This window comes from Canis lupus, chromosome 12, assembly GCF_011100685.1.
Source record: "Canis lupus familiaris isolate Mischka breed German Shepherd chromosome 12, alternate assembly UU_Cfam_GSD_1.0, whole genome shotgun sequence".
In the NCBI taxonomy this organism is placed as follows: Eukaryota; Metazoa; Chordata; class Mammalia; order Carnivora; family Canidae; genus Canis; species Canis lupus.
In genome coordinates this window covers 68,836,682-68,850,934 of record NC_049233.1, presented here as the reverse complement: position 1 = coordinate 68,850,934, position 14,253 = coordinate 68,836,682, and the positions used below count along the sequence as shown (strand labels likewise).

Below are 14,253 nucleotides of genomic sequence, written 5' to 3'. Positions count from 1 at the left end.
TATAAGGGGAGAGTGATGATGAGTCATATTATCATTTCTATAATTATGAGAGTGAGGCCTCCCCCCGCCAAAGTAGACCAAGTTTACATGGTTAGGCCATATGACAGGACCACAGAAGAGTATACAAGGGAATCCCAGTCATGTTATCATGGAAAAGGTATAGTCTTTGAGCCAAGAAAACTTATACAATCAAATCCTGGTTTGGTCAAGTTACTCAACCTCTTTTAGTCTCCCTTTTCTCCTCTGAAAAGAAGGAGGATGATATCTATTGTGTGGTTGAGGTAAGACAGCATATATCAAGAACCCAATATGCTGATATGGAATGTAAACTTAAGATACTAATTTCCCCCTTTTCCTGCTCCCTGTTCCTCTTTGTCTTGCCCACTGTGGCTAGGAATCTTCAACTTTTATCTCAAATACAACCTGTTAAGTCCCTATTCCTCTTTGTCTTGCCCACTGTGGCTAGGAATCTTCAACTTTTATCTCAAATACAACCTGTTAAGTCCCTAAGCCAGTTGTCACACCCTCATTGCCTACATTTATTAGGGATTCTCAGGAGGGGAACAAAGAGAGCAATAATTAGCCTCTCCCATACACTCCAAATGGCCATACTTACCCTGAGAACCTAAAGCCCCATGTCACAGGCATTATGTCCTAATGGCTCCAATGTGTCCAGTCTTCAGAACTCCAGAACAGCATGAGATTCCTGATGTGGCTGAGAGAGTAGCCTTCCCCTCCACCACGCTGGGTCATGCGTTTGCAACCTGAGCTTCTGTCCACCATCTGAATGATTCCACCAGCTTCTGACATATGTCCCCCCACCCCAACCACAGCACTCACCAGCTCCCTGGGTCAGGTGGGGACAGATGTTACAGTGTCTCCTCCATCTATTTTATCTTCTTTTCTGCTCCCAATTACAAACTAGAGTTCCCATGCATTAGACTAGAGTCAAACATGGTGGTAATAAAAACAAACAAACAAATAAAAAAACATGGTGGTAACGTGTTTGGGGAAGAGGATGGAAGGAGGGTAGTTTATTGGAAGTAGTTACCCACTGCACTCAGTTATAGTATAAGCCTTTATCGAACACCATGAATTTGAATTATGTCTAAGGAGGGAAGAGAATATAGACTCAGTTCCTGTTATGATTCACGGCCAATTGGAAAGGGGAGCCTGTTCCTAAAGGCTGGGGTAGTCATGTCTCATCTCCCTTATGTCCTCCACATCCTTGCTCACAATGGAATCTCAATAACTACCAAAAGTATGAATAAATTAGTGAAAATTTCTCTTTAGCCAGCCGAATACATACTCCAAAGGCGTGATGAGGAGGATTTTAAAACACAAGCCAATATTTGTTTAATGAAGCAAATGCCTCCTTTCATAACATAGATACGGCGAGGGGATTATAACACAATTGGTACATTTATTTTGCAGTTTGGAACTCTATTATGCTGAATTTTCAAAAGATGTGATTCTTTTCAGGCCAAAACATTTATGATAAAGTATCGGGGCACTGAAAATAATGGCCCATTGTGTGAGGGAGGATAATAAAACATGTACATTGTCAAAATTAGAGATTGGGCTCAGATCAATAAAATGAGACTCAATTTCTAAAACAGCAAAGTGATTCCCAGAAGTAAAAATATGGAGCAAGTTGAGAATTGGGACTGTTGGTCTGGCTGAGCATGAGTAATAAATACTTCGGAGGTCCACAGAGGGCCCCACTACAATAGACCGTGGTGCGTCGGGCTGGGATCAGGGATTCACTCCAAGGTCAAATAGGCGCGTGTTTATTACTCTTGATTTGGCCTTCATAAGTACAAACCCGGTGGGAATACTAACTATATTCTTCCTCAAGTTGCAAATTTCAAAATCAACATAGACCCAAGGAGTTTCAAAGGAAAATGAGAACAAGAAATGGTTTTTTAAAAAGTAAGTCTTACAAGAAAACACAAATAAGAACAACTATGTTTGCTTTATGAGGAAAGAGATTAAGGGGAGCCATGAATCTTTAAGTATATAAAGTTATGGTGCAGAGAGGACAAAAATGATTTATTCTCCCCATACACAGTGGATAGTTGAAATAATAAAGGCATGGTGCCAGCATTGCTTCATGAGCACTGATAAATCTAGAAAACAGGCGATGAGGACAATTATTGGCATGGTCTGTTCCACCTTGGGCAAAGGCTGGCCTTACTTCAACCTATTACTCAAAAACTCTGCTTTTCTTCCACTAGCATAAACAAAACTATCCTCACAGAAACCTCAGAAGGAGGGAAAATTCTCTACCTTCTCACACAGAAGGTATCAAAATAAGAATAGTATATTCCAGGACAAAAACAATACGATAGAGTGGTGGAGGGAGAGGATAGACACTATTACCACCAGACGCCAGTTCCCTGTTAATCCTGCGTGTGTGAACTGGTGAGGTCTTAGGGTGCTGGGGTAGGTGGGGACGTCTGTCCTCCGTGAACTTTCTACACTTTAATTTGGTTTGTGATTCCCAAATATAGGCCTACAACCTATGTGAGTCTTACCAAGAAGCAAAGAGGAGGGTCTTTGCTCCTCCTCCCTGAATGCAGGGCAATAGGACTGTCTTCTGACCCTTCAACAGCTCCCATCTATCCCAGGGACAAAGCCACAAGCACTCTACAGGTGACCTGATGGCTTTTTTCCCCCACCCTCCTCCATCACCTGGAGCAGATCAGTCTGACCTATATCTCCATTCTGTGTCGTGTTGTCTCATACCTCGTTTCCCAAGACTCTTCCCAGCCTCTTCAGATGAATGTTCCATGTGTAGCCTCTGTGTGGCCCTCATTTCAGACATGGCTTTGGAACTTTCCTTTGGATCTCTCTTGATTCCATGCTCTGCTGTCTGAGAGCCACCTTCCCCTCCCTCCACACCTGCTCAAGCTCCTAAACCCCAGACCTGGGATCATCAGAAACACCAGTCCCAGAAGCATAAACTTGACCATGCTACCCAAGGCCGCTCTGAGTATAAATGAATCATAAGTATATAAAAGGGTTATTTGGGATGAAATGTATGAATACCTGGCCAAGATTCAGGATCTCTCAACCTGCCACTCTGTAAGATCGTGAGGGAAGTAGATGGAGGTCTCTTCCCCTTGATCAAGAAGAAACACCCCCCTCTGTTCCTGTGAGGCCTCCAGGGGTCAGAGAAGTGATGGGAATGGCTAAACTGGGACAGGCAGGGCAGTGGTGGGAAGCGTGGCCCACTGGAGAACATCCCCATGTGTCTTAGGTTACTAGAGCTGCCATAACAAAGTACCACAGGCTGGGGACATGAAACAACGGAAACGTATTTTCTCCCAGTTAGGGTTAGCCGGACACTAGAAGTACAAGATCAAGGAGTTGACGTGGCCGGTTCCTTCTGATGCTTCCCTCTTTCCCATGTGAATGGCAACCTTTTCACCATCCTCACATCGTCTCTCCTCTGTGTCCGCCTGCATGCTCATTGCCTCTTTTTCTAAGGATCTCGGTCATGCTGGATCAGTGAGCACCCTATGACCTCGTTTAACATGGTTACCTCTTGTAGACCCTATCTACACGATTAATTCCCGGGAAGACACTTTGAATCAATTTGACCTGGGCTCTGTCCCAAAGATAATCCCATAAACAGACACAGAAAAGAAAATGGTACATTTCAGAAAAGATCTGTGACTTCTCCGGGCTTCCTTCAAACCTCAGGCAGGGAAGCTGCTTCTAGGCACAGTTCAGGAACGGCGGTGGTAGAGGGACTGTAGGCCAAGAGTCCTCTTTGACCCTTAACAGGCACAACTGCGGCCGATCCTGTAGAGACCTGGAAGCCGATGTCCAACAGACACCAGAGCTGTGCGGCTGGGGCCAGGAGCTCCGAATGACGGGCAGGCTTCATCTGTCAAATGGGCAGGAGGTGGGTCAGGTGCAGAGAAGCACAGGGGAAATAGTAAAGAGAAGTCACACGGACGAAGGCCGCAATCTCATGCAGGGTTGGCAAGTAGGATGTCGCTCCTGCGCCAACTCTGATCGGTAGTGGCTGCGGGGAGTATTGGTTATGGGTTTGTACACGCTCTGCAACCTCATCGGGACACAGAAGGGAAGAGTGCGGTGATGGATTAATCCTGAGCACAGAGCGGGGAGTGGTGGTGACTGTGCCTTCCCTGCTCCAGGAGGGATGATGGGGCAATACCAATCAAACACCCAGGCTTATGGGATCTCTGGGTGGCTCAGCAGTTTGGCGCCTGCCTTCGGCCCAGGGCGTTCATCCTGAAGTCCTGGGATCGAGTCCCACGTCGGGCTCCTTGCATGGAGCCTGCTTCTCCCTCTGCCTGTGTCTCTGCCTCTCTCTCTCTCTCTTTCTGTGTCTCTAACGAATAAATAAATAAAATCTTTTTTAAAATAAAATAAAATAAAATAAAATAAAAATTAAAAAAAAAAAAACAAAAAACACCCAGGCTCGGAGATGGGAACCTGTCAAGGGTGCTTCAGCTCCCAGAGGCCAGAAGCTAGGTGAGGGTCTCAGCACAAGAAGCCAAAATAGAAACAAGGCATCTGCTTTGTACCTCCTGGAGAGCGAACCAAAAGCGTAAGCTCCGTGGAGGTCAGCGCAGAAGTGGGCAGACCTGAGGCGCTGAGTTTTAGGAGCTAACCAATAAGCTGAAAGCCCGAGAAGAGCTAAGAATGAGTAGTGCACAAAAGCCCAACGGAGCAAGAAGCCAGAGCACAGGTGCGGACGTGAGGTGGACGACGCCAGCGGTGATGGTGACCCAGGAGCACCTGGAGGACGACTGGCTCGCCAGAGGAGTCAGGCAGCAGGCAGTCCCCGGAGGATCCAGTTGTGCACACCCCGGGGGAGGACCCAGCTGCTGCTGCAGAATAAAAGGCTGGGCACTCACCGCACGGCCGGACCCAGCCTAGGGCAGGCGTTCATGCACCGGCAGCTCGCTCAGCCGCGAGAACAGCTGCCCAACAGCTGCACCGTGTCAGGAGTGAGAGGCCACAGAGCACACTTGCGTCCTTGAGGGGCTCGGGGGGAGGCCTGAACACCAGACAGGCCAAACCACAGCAGCACGTAAATGCAGCAGGCCGCAGACCCGCCGAGGCAGCCACGATTCACGGCCGCATCCGAGCCTGTTGAGCAAAGGAACCAGGACAACAAATACTTCGAGAAAGGCAACCTCATTATTATAAATGCTTCACACGTATTTACTCATGTCATCCTCCCGGGGAGGTATTTCGTTGTTACCATTCCACAGATAAAGAAACTGAGGCTCGGACATCAAGTAAGTTGCTCAAGGTCCACAGGGGGTAAGTGGCAGAGCCACAGGTCAGACCTTCATGGTCTATCCTATAGCCCATGACTGGCTGCCCCTCAAGGAAAGGGTAGACCTGGATGAAAAGGTCACTCTTGAAAGATATTTCAGGATGAAAATGGACCTTGGAGTCCATCTCGTCCAAGTGAGACATGGGATGGGGATATCTGGGCAACTGCCCTCAACCATCTTCACTTCCCAGACTGTTCTGAATCCTCTGAGACGACGGAGGCAGCCAGTGTGCTCTAGGGTTAGCATCCCTCGCACAAAATTAATGGGCGCCCAGCAAGGATGCTGTTCAATCTGAAATTAAAAGTAATCAAGGATGAATGATCAGGGTGCTGAGGGTGTCATCCCAGTATAAAGCTATGATCCCTTGCCCAGTTTATAGATCCCAGCAAGTTTTATGGACCTGCTGGAACCCAATAAAAGAGAGTCTGGGTCCAGGGAGGAAGGACCCTACAACATCAAGGCAGGTGCATCCACTAACAATCCCTCTAGTCCTTCCCCAGAGAGGCTGTGTGGCCCTATGCCTCAGGCTCACAAGGACAGGGAGACCCTGCACATGGCGAGGTCTACCAAATACAAGAGCTGACTTGACGCGGACCTTTGGAGCCTCAAAGCATCAATCTGGCCCTCCTTTTCCAATGAGGACACAGGGTTCCAGGTAATAAACGAGTGTAGCCAGGCCCCAGATTGGCTTACACTGGGCCCACTGAATCCAAGGACCCATCGGTTATCATTTCCATGGTCCCCAGATGAAAAATTGGACGCACACACACCCACACTGGTCTGTGGGAAAGCCAAGTGGAAGCCACACTCCTCCCAAACCCAGTTCAAAATAGTAAATCACAAAACAAGATAGCTTTCCGCGGGGAACGGCAGGAAGAAAACCCCTAAGGGGTCATAGGGTTGGTGAACCCCATCGTACCTCCATTCCGGTCACCAGCCTGGCTCCTGCAAAAATCAGACAGATCCTGAAGGATGACGGTTTAGGTGGCTGCCATTCAGTCGAGGCCAACGCAGCTGCTCTACCAGATGTGGCATTTTTGCTAGAGCAGATGCACAGGGCCTGGGGTATGTGGAACGCAGCCACGGGTCTGGCAAATGTATTCTTCTCCGTCTCTATCAAAAAAGAGGATCAGAAGCACATAACAGCATATTTATAGTCGGGTTTGAGGGCAATATGAACTCTCCCACCTTCTGTCCTAACAGAGTCCAAAATAAAAACCTAGACTGGTTACACATCCCACAGAATCTCACACTGGTCCTTTTATACACTAATGACATTATGCTCATGGGGTTGGATGAGCAAGAAGTGGCTAGAAAGTACGTTGCAAGCCTAACTAAGGCACGTGCCCTCAGGAGGCTAGGAAATAAGCCGTATGCAGGCTGAGGAACCCACCACATCCTTGAAAAAAGTAATAATAATAATAAAATAATAATAATAATAATAGCAACAACTTAGGTTCCCGGTGATCTAAGGAATGCCGGGGCATCCATTCCAAAATAAAGGATGAATTATTGCATGTCGCACCTCTCTCCCTGAAGAAGGAGGGCCCACAATGCCAGGTTCCAGTGATGGGTCCTAGGGACGTATGACTACCTCTGACCAGGCAGGAGGGGCAGCGCAGGCAAGGCAAGAAGAGGCTTCCGGAAGCCCCTGCCCTCAGCCACGGCTAGCAAGAATTCAACTAGCAACCGACGTGACTGCTAACCACCGAGTCCCAAGGCATTCCTAACCCCCCCCCCCCCACAGACCACCCCCTCGGCAGAATCCCAGAGGCCAGTCCAACAGCTCCCGACACAGGAGGAAGGTAGAGTGTGGATGTTTTCAGAAGTCCGTCCAGGTGAACATTGCTGGGGTGCCCTCCAGAGCCCCGGACGGGGTCTCTATGTGGGAGGGGCCACCCCAGGCCCTTAGCTTCAACAATGGCCAGGAACCAAGATGCTGAGCGTCTAGAGAGGATGGAGGAGGGCGGGTCAGGCCAGGGTGGAGCTGGAGGAGAGCGCTGGAACGTCCTCCCTAGTCCTATGGATGTAAATACTTTGACCACTACGACAACCACCAAGGCCTTTTGTTTCTCAGACTGGGTTCCGCCAGATACTCTCACAACTAGGGACAGTGGGTGAAGCCCAGGGGCTGGGAGGGGAGCCGACACCCCGTCCCCTCCGAGGACAGCGATGGAGACCAAGAGTTTGGCTCCTTAGCTGCTCCTCGGGGTGGGCGTCACAAGTATCCGGACATTCTTGCCACGGTCTAAAATCCCAGGGCTGGAGACGAGGCACAAGGGCCTGCCACTGCCGTTGTCCCCATGTGCGAATCGATGACATTCACTAGTTGGTGACTGCCGGATGGCGGGTACTATCGAACTGCACAATCACAGCGTTATTGCTTTTCCTCTCTCCTCTCACAGAGCAAGGAGGAATTTATGATATCGTAATTGTTTCCATGGCAGCAAATCATATTGTCCCAAACAGGGGATTTTATGACTTCATGGCTGGATTAAGAAAGAGGAGAAATCAGATTGGGAGTGAGAAATCTGCTCAGGCATAAATATCTTCGATGATAGCAAGGGGAATAGAGCAAATTACAGAGGCGAAATTGCCTTCGGTTTAAACGTTTTTACAAGTTCATCCCGGTGCAGAAGCCCCTTCTCCAGGCGTATAATTTGTATAATGATGCCTCTTTGCTCGAATTCACAGAAGGCTAATGGGGAAGCTCGTCTATTTCGGGAATGCTCCAGCAATGCTATTACTAATTGTTTTTGCAGCAAATATCTGGATTTCTGCTATAAGCAGTTTTGTTTGGCTTTTGTATTTGTTTGGGTTGTTTGGGGGAGTTTTCTTTTTTTTTTTACTCCCTCAAGATTTTATCTCCCCAAATTCATCTGATATAAACCTTTCCAGATAAAAATTGGCTTTATGTCATCTGAAAATCTGTCAAGAACTCTCTCCTCACTAGAGGCATCTGCTTTGCCTTCCGTGGGTTCCTATCGACTTTGTTCTCGTATTTCCAGTCTCTCATCAGTTTCTGTCTAGTGCCTGAGGAAAAAGCAAAATCTCTGCCTAATTTTGAAGCCACTTCCGTTCACCTCGGTTTCACTTAGCCATATACAACGAAGACTTGGGATGTTAAAGTTCTGGGTCTCTCTCTCTCTCACTCGCTGGCTTTTTCCTTCTCTCTCTCTCCCTAATCTCTCTTCCTTTCACTCTCTTCTCCTACTCCCCCTCCCCATCTTGCCCCAACCCCACCCACCCCTTTTTCTGCATAGACATATTTCCAGTACCTTCTAAGAGTAATGCCCCCCTCTCTTCCTCTTAACCGCCAAGTACCCAGAATCTGCAGATTCCTGCTAATTCATAAACTTCTCCGCAACCAGCTCACCCAGGAACACCGTAGTGCTTCCACCCCCTGAACACCCTGGAGACACCCTGCTCCTTACTAATGTCTCTCATGGATCCTTCCACTCTAGTTCCGAAGATTCACCCTTGCTGAATCCTGTACAACGAATTACCCCCCAATATGATTCCACGAGCAAGTGTGCCGTGATGGTCGGTTTCATGTCAGTTTGGGCAGACTATACCACCCAGTCACTGAATCAAGCAGTAATCTGGATTTTTCTCTGAAGGCATTTGGTAGAGGTGGTTAACATCCACAATAGGTGACTTTAGGGAGATGACCCTCAAGGTTGTGGTGGGCCTCGTCCAATCAGTTGAAGGCCTTCAGCACAAAAACAGGTTGCTCAAAGAGATATCGCCTCAAGATGTAACATGAAATGCTGCCTGTGTTTCTAGGCTGCTGCCTGCCCTATGGATTTAGGACTTTCCAGGCCCCCACAGTCACATTCACCGATCCTTAAAATAAGTCTCTCCGTGGGTGTTTGTGTGTTACACTTCTCAGAGGGACGCTGACCGACGCATGTACATAAAGAACACACCAGGCGTTCGGTGACATATGCTGAGCAATATGCTGTAAGAAATACAAAGGACACAAAAGATGTGGTTCGTTTCCCCCCCAAAGAGCTTACAACTCACGGGAGAACCGAGACTAACGGTGCCCAAAACAATGGCAAGTTTTTTTAAAAAATAATTAAAAACAGGATTTAGATGTTCTGTGTAGATGCCCGGGAATTCAACAGAAAGACATACCAGTGAGAACTGGGGGGCCAGGGAACATTTCCTGGAAGGAAGCGGGTGCTGAGCTGGCCCGGGGAGGAGTTGAGGAGTGACACAGGCAGAGGGGAGGCACGAAAAGCCAAGAGGAAGAAGGCACAGAGGCGGGCATCCATGCAGGCTGGTGACAGAACCAGGAGGAGACCAGTGTGACCATGCGGAGCACATTGAGAACCTGGAGAGCGAGGCTGGAGAGGCAGACTGGAGGGTGTGGGGGAGACCCCAATAAACCCTGGGAGAGTTGTTTGGGTCTTGCTGTTATAGAAGGAGATCCCAGGGCTTAGAGAGCAAGGGAACTTAGAGGCCGACGGGTTCGAGGACCCTGCCCGAGCGCCCACGGCTAATTCGCTGGCAGAGCCAGGGGAGCGGGTTTCTCCACCCTTTGCCTAATTTTGTTCCCACGACACCTCTCTGGCTCCACGCAGAATAGAGAACTGGCATCAGAGAGGAATCGTGGAGTTGGTGGCCTGCGGGAGCAGGGAGAAGGGAGGCTCCCAGGTGTGGGAGGGGACGGTCGCCACAGGGGAGCATGGGGGGAGGCATAGGATGACGGAAGGACACAGGGTCACGTAAACCCCACCGCACTTTCTCCGTCGTCACCCTGCCCGGGTCCTCCACCCTGCCTGATGTCTGCGACTCCTTCCTGACACTGCCACCCTCGTCTTCCTGACACGTCCTCCCCTCCCTCCTCTCCTCACGCCCCTTCCCTGGAGTCCTCCTCCCCCAGCACATCAATATAGGGGTTTCACAAGGAACCGTCCTGGGCCACCTCGTCTTCTCTCAACCACACCTTGGCGACCGTGGTCGGCCTCTTGACCTCCACCCTTCCCTTGGGAGGGCCTCCAGGTTGCCATTTCTGGGTCTGGCCACCGTCATGAGTTTCAGGCTCACGGGCTGAATCACCTATTAGAAAGCCCCATGCTGGATGTCCCCCGGGCCACTCTCCTCCGCACACTTGATCCTCCGGTCTTCCCCGTTTCTGGCTTGAGGCTCGGACACTTTGGGGCCCAACATCTCAGCATCACTTTTTGTGCCACGGTTCCCTCTTGTTTGTGCTCCGTGTTCACAAACTTTGGATGCCAAGTTCTGCTCATTCCACCTCGCCAGTGGCCCCGGGATCCCCCGTGCCTGGCTTCCACGTCGGCCTCTACCTCTCCCACCCACATGCGGGCGGCTGCGACTTCCAGCCTGGATGCTTGCGCCCTGTCTTGCATTTCTCATCCCCAACCCATTTCCAAGGCTGAGTTAGAACTAGATTCACTCTCCGGAAACGCAGGTCCAGTGCACTGTTCACCTGCACAGCATTTTTGAAAATCTTTCCAAGGCCTTCGAACAGAAGTAAGTGCCCTGCCTGTCTTCTTCACCTTCCTGCACACCCTTAGAGGCTCCACTCTAGGCTCCCCCCAGCTCGGTGGTCATCTTCCCTCCTCGCTGACGGCTGTCTTGCCTCTGGAGGTCTGTCCATGCTATTCCCTCTGGCCGGACGGCCAACCCCAGGGTCGACATGTCCGAGCACGACCTAACTTTCACACCCATCTCAAATGTCCCTCTTTCTCAAAGCCTCCCTGAACTCACGTGGAAGTCATTTTCTCCCCTTCTGCATCCTCGTAACTCAAATCTGTAACTCATTATTTTCCTCCTTAAATTACTATTCCTGAACATGTTTTACCTCTAAGCTTTGGTTACAAACTCCCCGAGGGTAGAAAATGAATCTTGACAGCACCAACTCCAAAGCATCCACACGGTGTTTTGCATGCACTAGGCAGTAAATAAATATTTCCTTAAATGAATTCTGAAAGAAGAAACTATGGGACTTGGTGTGGATTGGGGGAAAAAATTGTTAAGATGGGAAAAAAAAGAAATGGAAAAGTTTTTACCTTTCTTTCTAAGAAAGAAAAGTAAGAGAAAAGTTACTCCTTTCTTTCTACCTTAAGAAGTGACACTGGCAGGGGACAGTGGCTCCAACAGTGGAAGAGGATTTGGGGGCTTTAGGGGACAAGAAGACTCCTAAATGGGAAATGGCCACCAGGCAGCTGGAAATATGGGCCTGGAATTCAGATGAGATGCCAAGACAGGGGCACAGCTGTGGGAGAGAAAGCTCTGAGGGCACTCCTGGTCCCCAGCGAATAAAGTGGAGCAAGAGAAGCGCACCGGGGAAGAACCCGAGCCTTGAAAAACAGGAAAAGAGAAAACAAAGAAATCGCAATCAAAAAGTAGGAGACAAGAACTGACATCATAAAGACGACAGCATCTCCAGGAGGAAAGACATGCCAGCAGTGTGACATCTAGAGACATCTGAAAGAGACCTGGTGAATGAACGTTTATTGAACATCTTCCATGTGTCGGGCGCTGTTGGATGTGTGGAAGGTTCAGTGTTCGATGTAACAGAGCGGCCCGAAGAGTTACAAGAAAGCACAGGTAAGTATCTAGCAGGTGGCCGTGAAGTGCCATAAAGAAAAGACAGTGGGGCAAGGGGACAGAGAAAGTCAGGGGTGTCCCCTTAGCTAGGAAAGGTCTCTCACCACGGAGGTGACGTCTGAGCAGAAAGCTGAATCAAGTGAAGGAACGAGCCATGTAAACATCTGGGAAAGTGGGGCACCCGGGTGGCTCAGGTCACGATCCCGGGGTCCTGGGGTCGAGTCCCGCCTCGGGCATAGAAGGGGGACAGCCAGAACTGGGACTCTGCTCCCAGGGCACAATCCTCGCCCGGCTCACCGCCCGTCTACCTCCAGGAAAGCTGGCCCTGCCTGAGTGCCCGGCTGGCCCAGCCACCACTGGGCGGGGTCCCTGACTGAGCTTCGGAGAAATCCTTGTGGCCTCGGAGTCCTAACCCTTCCTGACCAACCCCTAGTCCAGGTCGCTGGCAAATCCCGCGGTCTTTTCCTCTCTGGCTCTGGGCGTCCCTGTCCTGTTGGCCTGTCACAGCCCCAGAACAGACCCCATCCTTTCCCAGGAGGGAGTCTTCCCCCCGTAGGCCTCTAGGCCTCGTAGGCCTCATCCGGCTGAATCTGCCTCCCCTCCCCTCGAGCCTCCCCTCCGAGCCTCCCCGCCCCAGCCACAGGCACCCTCTTCTCTTGGTGTCGCTTGTACACACCATCATCCTTATGTTGCTTTTCTTCCTTCTCGGGCTGGGATTGGGACAGCTTCCCACCTCACCGGAGCCCCGGGCGCTGAACCCTTGCACCCCGAGCCCCGAGCTCTTAGCCTCCTCCCTGGGGCCCTCTCCCTTGGCCTGAACTTGTCCCCGCCCCTGTCCCAACCCTGTTCCCAAGCCGGGCCACAGGCTCCACAGGCCCAGCCATGCCCTCTGGTCAACCTGCTGGGCGACCCCACACCTGCCGCAGGCCTCCTGGCTCCTCACCGCTCCGAGTCGCTGGGCCGCGGCCCCCGTGCGCCCCAGTCACCCCCCACCCCGCGCACGATGTCACGGCCCGAGGCTGGGCTTCAGCAGGTCACCGCTGAGGATGACCCCGCTCCCAGCCGCGCTCCCAGCCCCATCCACCGCCTGGGCGGAGGGGCCTCAAGACCCGGGAGGGCCCCGCACCCCGGCACCCGGCACCCGGCACCCCGGCACCCCGGCACCCCTGCCGCGCGCAGCTCAAGAGCACAGCAAAACACGTGAATTAAAAAACAAATAAAACGCAGCATCTCTGCTCTGAAGAAGTGGGTGCGAAGTGGGTGGGGGGCGGGGTGGGGGGCGAGCAGGGGGGCGGGGGGGCGGGGGCTTCCTGGGCCATGCCCTGCACCCAGGGCCCCTCTCCCCCGCATCCGGAGCCGCCTCCCTCCCCCGCACCCCTGCACCCCCGGGCCCTCCCCTCTCCCCCCTGCACCCCCCGGGGCCCACCCCTCTCCCCCGCACACCCCACCCCCCGCCCGCCTCCCTCCCCCGCACCCCTGCACCCCCGGGCCCGCCCCTCTCCCCCGCACCCCTGCACCCCCCGGGCCCTCCCCTCTCCCCCGCACCCCGGGCCCCGCCCCTCTCCCCCGCACCCCGGGCCCCGCCCCTCTCCCCCCGCACCCCTTCCCCCCTCCCCCCTCCCCCCCCCCCCGCACCCCGGGGCCCGCGGCGAGCTCTCCGGGTTAAGCCCCAAAGGCAACCGAGAAGCCTTTGGAAACCAGATTCCTCTTGGAGGAAACCGGCCGAGGGAAGGGCAAAACCGCGGAGCCCAGCAGCGGGCAGCGGCGGGGGGCGGGGCGGGGCGGGGGCGGGGGAGGGGGGAGGGCCCAGCCGCCCGCCCCGACCGCGGGACCCGGAGCGCCGGCTCTCGCCTTTGTTCCCCGAATTCCCGAGGACTCCCCGCCGCGTGCAGTCCCCGGGCCGCGCGCTAGAGGTCGCTGCCGTCACGCTCCGGCCGCGGGGGGTCCTCAGGGCTCCGCGCGGGGCTGCAGCCGCGCCTGCAGGGCCCGCCCCGCCCCGCCCCCGCCCCCGCCCCGGGTCAGGCGTGTCTCGACGCGTCCACCTGCAGCCCCTGTGCCCTCCGTCACCGGGGGGGGGGGGGGGGCCACCGAGGGTGCCTCCAATGAATTAGCATGTTTCAAAAGCGCTGCCTAGTGTGTGACGCTGCGAAGGCTTCCTCTTCCCGCGCCTCCCCTCCTGGGCTCCCCGCTGCATCACTTCTTCCCAGGGCGACCTACCTGCGAGCGACTCGGGGGAGGTGCAATGAGGGGGACTTGAGTGCAGGCCAGGGTTTGCACACGGGCCACACCTGCGGCCAGCCACGGCCCTGTCGCCCTGGGTCCGGGTCCCTCCCCGCTGGGTCTGTGC

The 14,253-nt window shown here is 52.7% G+C and overlaps 1 long non-coding RNA gene across 2 annotated transcripts; it reads right to left on the bottom strand.

Annotated features, from left to right (window-relative positions):
- Positions 1-1,083: 1,083 nt before the first annotated feature.
- Positions 1,084-14,253, bottom strand: LOC106559589. Of its 2 annotated transcripts, XR_005368165.1 has the most exons (4): positions 14,124-14,253; positions 6,244-6,437; positions 4,896-5,130; positions 1,084-4,366 (listed from the first exon to the last, which is right to left on the bottom strand). It is a non-coding gene; the product is annotated as an uncharacterized LOC106559589 (long non-coding RNA). The 2 variants fall into 2 exon arrangements; XR_005368164.1 differs by lacking the exons at positions 1,084-4,366; positions 4,896-5,130 and adding an exon at positions 5,149-5,615.